Raw genomic sequence first — 9,782 nt, 5'->3', positions numbered from 1 at the left:
TGTATCTTTGGGGTAAATACCCAGTAGTGCAATTGCTGGGTCATAGGGTAGCTCTATTTTCAACTTTTTGAGGAGCCTCCGTACTGTTTTCCAGAGTGGCTGCACCAGCTTACACTCCCACCAACAGTGTAGGAGGGTTCCCCTTTCGAGAGAGAGACTCTTAAGCAGGATCCATGCTCAGCACAGAGCCTGAGGTGGGGCTTAATCTCATGACCCTGAGGTCATGACCTGGGCCAAAATTAAGAGGTGGATGCAAAACCAATGGAGCCACCCAGGTTCCCCCATAGATGATATTTAAAGCCAGGAGACTGGAGGAGGCCACTAAAGGAGAAATTATAGGTTGAGAAACAAAGAGGGCTGAGGCATGAGTCCTGGGGTGCCCTAAGAGCAAGAGTTCGAGGAGAAGAGTAAAACAGCAAAGGAGATTGAGAAGCTATGACAAGTGAGATAGAAGGAAAGCCAAGAAAGTGTGGGTCCTGGAAGCTGAGCGAAGGAAGCATAAGAAGGAGGAGGAAGTGATTGATTATGTCAAATGTTGATAGGTCAGTTACCATAAGAACAGAAACAGAGGCTCCCAGACTTTCTTGGTTCACATCATCCTTAGCGTCTCAGTACATCTTTATGGCTGTCCTAGGCCAAAAGAAGTGCCTAACAGCTTTGTTTACTAAGTGGTCTTGCCTAGACAACTTAATAAATATTTGTGTCCTGTTAACTTAGTAGCCATTTGAAAACCTATCACCACAAAAGAACAAAAACTAATATTTAATTTCATTCTTAAATAACCACAATTACTCTAATGGTATGTGTGTACCTGTTGGGCATTGCACAACTTTTGAATCTTGGAATCTTTTTGGCCACCACCTCAATCAAGTCCTGTTCCACATTGACTTTTGTAGTTTCTTTCTTTTTTTTTTTTTTAGAGAGAGAGAGAGCTCACATGAGGTGGGAGAAGGACAGAGGGAGAGGGAGAGAGAGAACCTTAAGCAGGCTCCATGCCCAGCCCAGACCCGACGTGGGTTTTGACCCCAGGACCCTGAGATCATGACCTGAGCCGAAATCAAGAGTTGGAAGCTTAACTGACTGAGCCACCCAGGTGCCCCTCTTTTTGCTTTTTATCATAGAAAACACCCCAAACCCAGCTTTGCAAAGATATGACATCATTGAAAGGACCTCAGTGTAATCTAACCTTGAAACTGTGAACCAACTTAAGCTGGTAGTTTGTGCTGTATTTAACAGACATGTTTCCCTTGAAATTTTAAAATGCCTTGTAAGGCCTTGTGAGTTTTTTGTGGTGCTTTAGGGAGACTTGGAGCACAGTAGGAGAACTGAAATACTAAAAAATGACCACTGGATTTTTCAGTGGGAGTCATAGATATGGAGATCATATATTTTATTGTCCAATAAGGGATAACACATGTGAAAATGAAAAAGGAATTTATCATTGTTAAGTTGTGACAACTGGAGCAAACTCAGGTTGTTTGGGGGAAACGGCATTGGTGGTTAACTAGTAAGTTAGGTGGAACAGTAGAGTGAAACTCTGATTTGAGTGGCCTTAAGAAAGAATGGAAGAAGAGGTGTTGGAGACAGTGAGTACTGAGGAAAACAGAGCTGAGAACGTAGCCCAGTGTTATGGAGCTGATGGAGGAAGAAAGAAAAAAATGCTAAGAGGAGTAAAGCAGGAGACAAACCAAAGAAGGAGCAAATTGCAAAGTGGCCATGTTTAATGATAACAAATACAAAAGGTAAGCCAATAAAATAACTGAAGCCTATACATTGGATATGCAAGATCACAGAACAGTTTGCATGGAACTGTGGGAGTTAAACCAGTTTTCAGTGGATTAAGGCATGTCGAGGAAGAGTGGAAAAAAACAGTGAAGTAGATTCCACTTTCTGGAAGAGATGGTTGGGTCAATCACTTGAGGAAGCTGCTCGCAAGAGAGCTGAATTATTTTAGAATGCAAGAGATTTGAGAATTACCTAACAGTCTTGTTTTTCAACATTTGGTAAGATATGATCTCTCATCTTTGTAATTGCTTTGTAGCTTTTGTGCTTATGATCATTGATTTTATTGCAGTGGGAAGAAAACCTTAGAAACATTTCAGGGTCCATTTAAACTCTCATCTCTTTCCCAGTGTGTTCAGAAATCCTCTGAGAGTTAGTGTAGTTCATTCTTTTTGAAACTTGATCATTGTTGGTTTTTTATCTGGGGCTTGGTTGATCTCTTGTCTTCAGGGTGTATATTCTGGGCTTCCCAATAACTGCAAACTTCCTGATCTGGGACCCTCCCAGTGCACATCAGACATGTTCTAACCTCCCACCCTTGCATGGGCTGTTTCCAAGGACTCCCTCCCTCCTTGCTTCAGATCTGTGTTGAAATGTTTCCTTCTTTATCCATCAAACCAGAGTTAACAATTTTTTTTTAATCAGTCCTCTTCTCCCACACCTCAGCCTAAGGTAAGCACCATTTTATTCTCTCTTACTATGAGTTTGGCTTTTTAAAAGATTTTAGATTCCATATCTAAGTGAGATGTATGGTGTTTGTCTTTCTGTCTGGCTTATGTCACTTGGCATGGTGTCCTCTGGGCTCATCCTGATGGCGGATTTCCTTCTCTTTTAAGAGTGAATAATATTCTATTTTATGTATACCACATTTTCAAGAAAAAAAGAAAAGAAAGGAAGTGGAATGGTGGTTGCCAGGCACTGGGAGGTGGGAGTCATGGAAGTTACTGATCATTACAGAATTTTAGTTTTGCAAGAAGAAAAGAGTTTTAGAGATGAATGGTGGTGATAGTTGCACAACAATATGAATATACTTAGTACCACTGAACTGTACCCTTAAAATGATTAAGATAGTAAGTTTCATGTTATGTGTATTTTACCATAATAAAAAAAATCGGAGGAAACCATAACCCCCCCAATCCCAAATGTCCCATTCTAGGAGGCCTGCCATGGACACACTTATGTAAATTGTAATTCTCTCTTCCCATCCTAATACCTATACCTCAGTTACGCTTACCCTACTCCATGTTTTCCTACAGCTTCAACCTCTGACCTGTAACTATTTGTTATCTTTAGTGTTCATTTTGTGCCTTCTTCCAAATAGAACATAACCTTTACCATGGCAGGGATTTTTTTTTTTTTTTTTTTTTTTTTTTTTTGCAGGGGTGCAGGGGTCTCTTCTGATCAGTGATCAACTGTAAGGGCCTGATACATGGAAGATGCTCCAGAAGTCATTTGCTGAGTGAATACATTTGTTCTTTATGCATCTTCTTCAGTGCAGTGAGTCTCTAGTCTCTTTTGTGGCCTCGACAAGCCCTTGTTGATTTTAAAGACCTGACTTGTACTGGTTTAACATCTTAAAAGTTCCATAAATTCCCAAAGCAATGACAATTCCTTCTTTTATCCTTTAGTGCCAGAGCACATTTTTCTGTCTAGATTGGCCAGTCAAAGGCTTTTCTTTCTTTCTTTTTTCTTTTTTAAGCCTTGAATAAAATGCTTGTTGAAATTACATTGACTACTTTTATGTTCCACATTTTTATTTAGAATTTCTTTAATTGACTTTATCTTTTTTATTTGTCTCTCTTTTGTCCTCTTCTACTTTTAATACAGCTTTGCTGCCTGTTTGAAGATTCTGGCTTAGAAAATAACTAATGGATTTTTCTTTTTCCCCAAAGAAATAGAAAAGTTTCCTATATGCTCCAAGGGATATACAGGAAGAATACAAGTGTGAATTCAAACTATGACTAAGAATCAACATGGACTTTCCTTTTTCTAGAAAAGAAAAGTTGGAAAAGTCGAGCCCAGGGGCATTGTTTGGTGTGGCCGAATCAAGTGAAACTACATGAAAAATAAAGGCTGTCAACAATCTTACAGAGAAAATAAAATTTGCCTTTTCATGTAAGAAAAAGCCCCCTCATCTTTATTTTTAAAATGTCCTGAGTTGAGGTAAATGGGATCTATTTTTTTGGCCAACAAAAATTTCTATTTCTGTCTGATATTCTCCCCAATCAATAGAGAGCAGTGGGACACCCCAACAGAAATTAGAATTAAAATGCAAAAGCACTGCCACCTCCTCTTTATGGTAGATATTAATTTTATGAATTGAATTTAATCCGGTTTGCTCTTTCCCTTCTTCAGTTTATTTCTGGTTTTTATTTAGCGTTTGTTAACACATTAAATACTTTTTTTGTGTGGTTTTGGCTTTGTGTATCTATAATATTTAATGACATTAAGAACGAAACCCTTGGTATGTGTTTACTGTCTGCTGATTTGCTCTCAGTCTCCGGTGTAAGCGTATCGTATGCAGCTGTCCGACCCCTTTGTCCACGGGCGTGTTGGCTAGTGTGTCCACGCACACCACGTCCCGTATCTACTTTACAGGCTCTTGAGTTTTGTAGGTCAGCCCATTGCTTTTTCTTTTTTAATTAATAAATTTTCTTTTTTAGAACAGTTTTAGGTTCACAGCAAAATTAGTAGAAAGTACAGAATGTTCCCATGTATTTCCTTCCCTCCTTCTCTTCCCCACTACACTGCACACAGTCTGCCCCACAATCAGCATCCCACACCAGCGTGGTGCATTTGATACAATCCATGAAACCCACACTGACACCTTATTATCAAAGTCTACTGTTTACATTAGGCTTCACTGTTGGTATTGAATGCCCTGGGTTTTGACAAGTGTTTAATGACATGTATCCCTCATTAGAAAGTGAATAGTTTCAGTGTCCTAAAAATCCTCTGTGTTCTGCCTATTCATCCTTCTCTCTTCCCAAATCTCTGGCAACCACTGATCATTTTTCCTATCTTAATAGTTTTGCCTTTTCCAGAACGTCATACAGTAGGAATCATGTAGTATGTAATCATTTCAGATTGGCTTATTTCACTAAGAAATGTGTATTTAAGGTTTCTGCAGGTTTTTTGTGGCTTGGTAGCTCATTTCTTTTTAGCATTGAATGACGTTCCATTGTATGGATGTGCTACAGGTTATTTATTCCTTAACTAATTGAAAGGCATCTTAGTTGTTTCCAAATTTGGGCAATTATGAATAAAGCTGCCATAAACATCCATGTGCAAGTTTTTGTTTGGACACAAAACATCACTTCTCCCCCAAATTAATATATAAATTAACGCAATCCCTACGAAATTTCCAGCCGGATTTTTGAACTTCATAACCACACTGCAAAGTTTAGTTGGAAGAATGAAGATCCATCAGTAACTATCTTTAACAAGGTCTGTAAAATCTTGCCCTTCCAAATTGCCTTGCTTTTTATAATTTTTCCCCTGTACTATATATATCTATGTAAATCCACATATGTATATAAATAATAAAATCTAATAATATACTTTTATTTGAAGAAAATTACATTAAACATTTTTTAAGGTATTTTAAGATAACCAATTCTCTGGAGTGTTCAGATATGATACATTAAACGTTATGGAGAAAAGAAATCTCTACAGGAGCAGCAACTTACAATCATAGCGTGCATTGTGATGAGTTTCCAGCTTTTCCAACAAGGCATATACTATTTTGACCACTAGATTCAGCTTCTATGGTGTCTGTATTTGCTTAGCTAAACTAACGTCTTTTGTTTGAGTTGAGGTCTTCTCAGTTTATTGTAATTCTGCTTTCTCCTCATTAAACAGTGACAGATTTGCCTTTCACATATATGTGTGAATTGCCACAGCTTTGATTTGCTAACAAGGGCTTACCCTAGTGAGAAATTTCACTGAGCAATGTCCCCTGAAGTATCAAGTTCTCACTTGAACTAATAAAGCACCTGATTAATGAAGCTGCCAATGGCAATTTCTTTTTGTAAAACACCGAATGCTGTTAGACCTTCCACCAGATTAGAAAATAATCTTACTTTTTCCCATTGCAACTTTCTCCTTATCTAGTAAGTCCACCTTTTAGAAGTCTTTGCCTTTATAGTTTCTGGCCAAACGTCACTGACATAAGTCTTTACTGAGTCCTATTTTTTAATTAGGATTTTTTTCAATTTATTCCAATTGTAACTTGTATATACTGACAGTTATACTGTTTCTAAGATTTCTCACCAATGGTTGTAAAAGTAATACTAAAAGTAACTTTTTCAATAAAAGTCTTTTCTAATTTTCTAGTTAGAAATTAGAAATATATTTATACATTTTTTAAAATGTACAGAGACAATCACACACAAATTTACAAATTTGGGATATTGTAAAATATTTCACATCCTGCTTTTTGCTACAGTTGTATTATAAATATTTTCCTGTATTATTAACATATGTTCAACAATATGATTTTAACAGTAAAATGGTCTTTTATTAATGTACCATAATTTATTTGGCTATTCCCCTGCTATTGGATATTTGGTAATTTCAGTTTTTACTCTCATAGTTAATGTACTAAAAAATGAAAGCATTTATTGATGGCCCTTTTACTGAAGTGGACAGTTGCAATGTATGGTATTGATGAAAATGGGAGGGGGCTGTGTTTTCAACTGTCATTGTGGTTATACTTTGGGGCTAGTACTTTCTTGGTGTAAGGCAAAACATTGCTGAAAGAAGTAACACACATACTCATTCAGACTCATTCATGATTTGGCGAGAATTAATTTAGCAAAGTAGCTCTTGCTACTACTTACTAGGGATGAAGCAGCAGGGCATAGAATTGGTCGTTGTGATTGAAGGAAATTCTCAAATATTGACCATCCTAAGGTAGATGGAGCAATTAAGTTTCCAAGGTGAGGATTTGGGGAGACAAAGGAGTCAGTGACTGAAAATGGAGGACCAGAGGGACATCCTTGAACAACATCTGTAAGTATAACCTATACTTATTGTGGATTTTTTCCCATAAATTTGATACAGTACTGTAAATGTATTTTCTCTTCCTTATGATTTTCTTAACATTTTATTTTCTCTAGCTTACTTTATTGTAAGAATACTGTATATAATACATATAACATACAAAATGTTATGTTAATCAACTCCTGTTATTGGTAAGGCATCCAGTCAACAGTAGGCTATTAGTAGTGAAGTTTGGGGAAAGTCAAAAGTTATACATGGATTTTAAACTGAGTGTGGGGTTGGTACCCCTAACCCCTGTGTTGTTCAAGAGTCAACTGTATCTTTAATGATCAGATTTAACAACTATGAGGTAGATGGCAGAAAGCCAAGTAAACTTTTATTTGAACATTAGTAACTCTCAATATTGTATGTTAGGAATATAATGGCCCTGATTAGTTTTTAAGATTAGTCACGCTGCAGGTGAAAGTAAATATTTGTTTGGCTTGTCAAGTGTTATCTTCCCATGAAAATGAATAAAAATGTTTGTAAACATTTAGATGATAAGATGGGTAAGCTGCAAGGTGGCTTTGGTGGGAGGAATCTTGCTAAATAGGCTTAACTTTCTCTTAGCTTCTTGTTTCTGGTGTCACCAAGTACACCAAACACATTGGGACTTTAAAAAAAAGCATTTGACTTCCTGTTATATAAAGTATTCTTTGGAGAATGGACCCCAAATGAGCCCTGTGAATGATTTGACTTAGAAAACGGGAATATCTGGATTGTCGGCTAAAGTCTGACTAGAGCTCAGCAAAGTTTATTTTTGATTTCTGTGCCTTAAGAGTAGAATTCCTTAGGAAAAATTAACTGGCCTGAGAAAGGTGGGCAGTAGATTAAAAGATAGGACTAGAAGGGCCTTTGGTGAGTTTGGTGAAGTAAAATAAAACATGTTGAATGGGACCTTGTGGGATGGTTCTCTTCGGGAGTGTAAGTACTCGTGGGGCTTTCAGCAGTTTGAGCTTTCTTTCTCTCTTGCTGTATTTATTCATGACTGCCAGATCCGTGCACTTTTCGTCAGGTTATGCTCTCTCCTTAGAAAGTATGAGGGTAACTGACTTAGGATATACTTCAGGAAAAAGTGTTTTTAAAAAATAAAAGAGTTGTTGTAGTGGATTCTTTGCTAAAAGTTAGATTTTGTGGTTTATCTCTTCTGCTCAATGGTGCCTCCTCATCAGATCAGTGTAATACAAATATGAGCTGCTTTAGATCTGCATTTGTACATTCTTATCATCATGTTCCATTATATCTATTCCACTCCCCTTTTCCCCTGCATTGGAAATTTGGAGTGGGATTTGTAATTCATGTTAGTAAAATAGTACCTTCTTTCACTAGGACTTGATAAAGGTTGACAGTTTATGTTCCATCAGTCATTTTCTTTTATTGCTAAAATAATTAACACTTTTTGAAGAGAATTCAATGAATCTACAAACACTGTCAACCGCTTTAGCCTACTTTTATAATAGACATTAAGGTAGTAGGAAAACAAGAAGGAAGAAATAAAACTTAAGAGTCTGTCCAGAAATATATTGATTTCATGTCACTATAACCCAGTTAATCCCCCTGAGTGTTACTGGACAGAGCTGTGCCTTTTGGATGGGGTGAGTCACTCATGCCTTTCTGCTGTTCCTTGGAAGTCCCCATCCATAGCACTTCCCACCCTGCTTGGTCTGTGAGGACAGGATTTGTGTCTGTCCTGCTCACAGTTATGGAGGCAGCATCTGGCCCATACATAGGAAGTGCTCAGTAAATATTTATTGAGTCAATAAATTCTCTTGAATGTACCTTTCAGAAGTTTGTTTTGTGAGCAGAAAACATACCCTTAGGAAATATTTATAATGGAAGCTATACATAAATTTGATGAAGATTTTTGTGTTTTGTAAGGGTCTGCAAAAGAGAGAAAAAAATACATCTCAAATTGATTATATCATTCATATGCACATGATAAATAAAAAGCTGTCACCTGTCTGCTTTCTCATTTTTCTATCACCAAATCACAGGTATATTAAAGATAAAGTTTGAAGCAATTACTGATTTAGCTTTGACCTTCTTTCCCAATGTCTGTTGTATTATGAGACCCAGCTATTTTCCTCATTAAACTAGCTCCTGAATATTCCATTTCAATATCTTTCTTATTTAGATTTAATATCCAGAATGCTCTCACAAGCAGGTTTTCCTACTTAACTATGCTGAACCTAGAAACTGATGGATGTTTCTGATCTATATGTCAATGTGAAAAATGAGAGATGGAGCATATTAGGATTTCTGCTTATATACATGCTTAAAATAGCAATTCACTGCTAACTCCTACAAAAAAAATATGGTACTCTATATAATCTGCATCATCTGTTGATGAGATTGTCAGAAAGGCATAATTATAATCAAGTTAGTAAATATATACCACTGTAAATATTTAAGATATTAAATTTTTATTTTAATTGGAATTTTAAGATAAATTATTTTAATAAACTTTTGGGGAGGGATCTGATTTGTCCTTAGGCTTTCATATTAAAACAGTGATTTAACACGGTCTGCAAAGCTTGCAAACTACAATTCTTTATCTTTTTTTTAAATTTTTTTTATTGTTATGTTAATCACCATACATTACATCATTAGTTTTAGATGTAGTGTTCCATGATTCATTGTTTGTGCATAACACCCAGTGCTCCAGGCAGAACGTGCCCTCTTTAATACCCATCACCAGGCTAACCCATCCCCCCACCCCCCTCCCCTCTAGAACCCTCAGTTTGTTTTTCAGAGTCCATCGTCTCTCATGGTTTGTCTCCCACTCCGATTTCCCCCTCTTCATTCTTCCCTTCCTGCTATCTTCTTCTTTTTTTTTTCCTTAACATATATTGCATTATTTGTTTCAGAGGTACAGATCTGAGATTCAACAGTCTTGCACAATTCACCTCGCTTACCAGAGCACATACCCTCCCCAGTGTCTATCACCCAGTCACCCC

This window comes from Leptonychotes weddellii, chromosome 5 (genome assembly GCF_054177405.1).
Source record: "Leptonychotes weddellii isolate Sample4059 chromosome 5, ASM5417740v2, whole genome shotgun sequence".
NCBI lineage: Eukaryota > Metazoa > Chordata > Mammalia > Carnivora > Phocidae > Leptonychotes > Leptonychotes weddellii.
The sequence above is the reverse complement of the archived record's forward strand: the minus strand, read 5'-3'. Positions refer to the sequence as shown.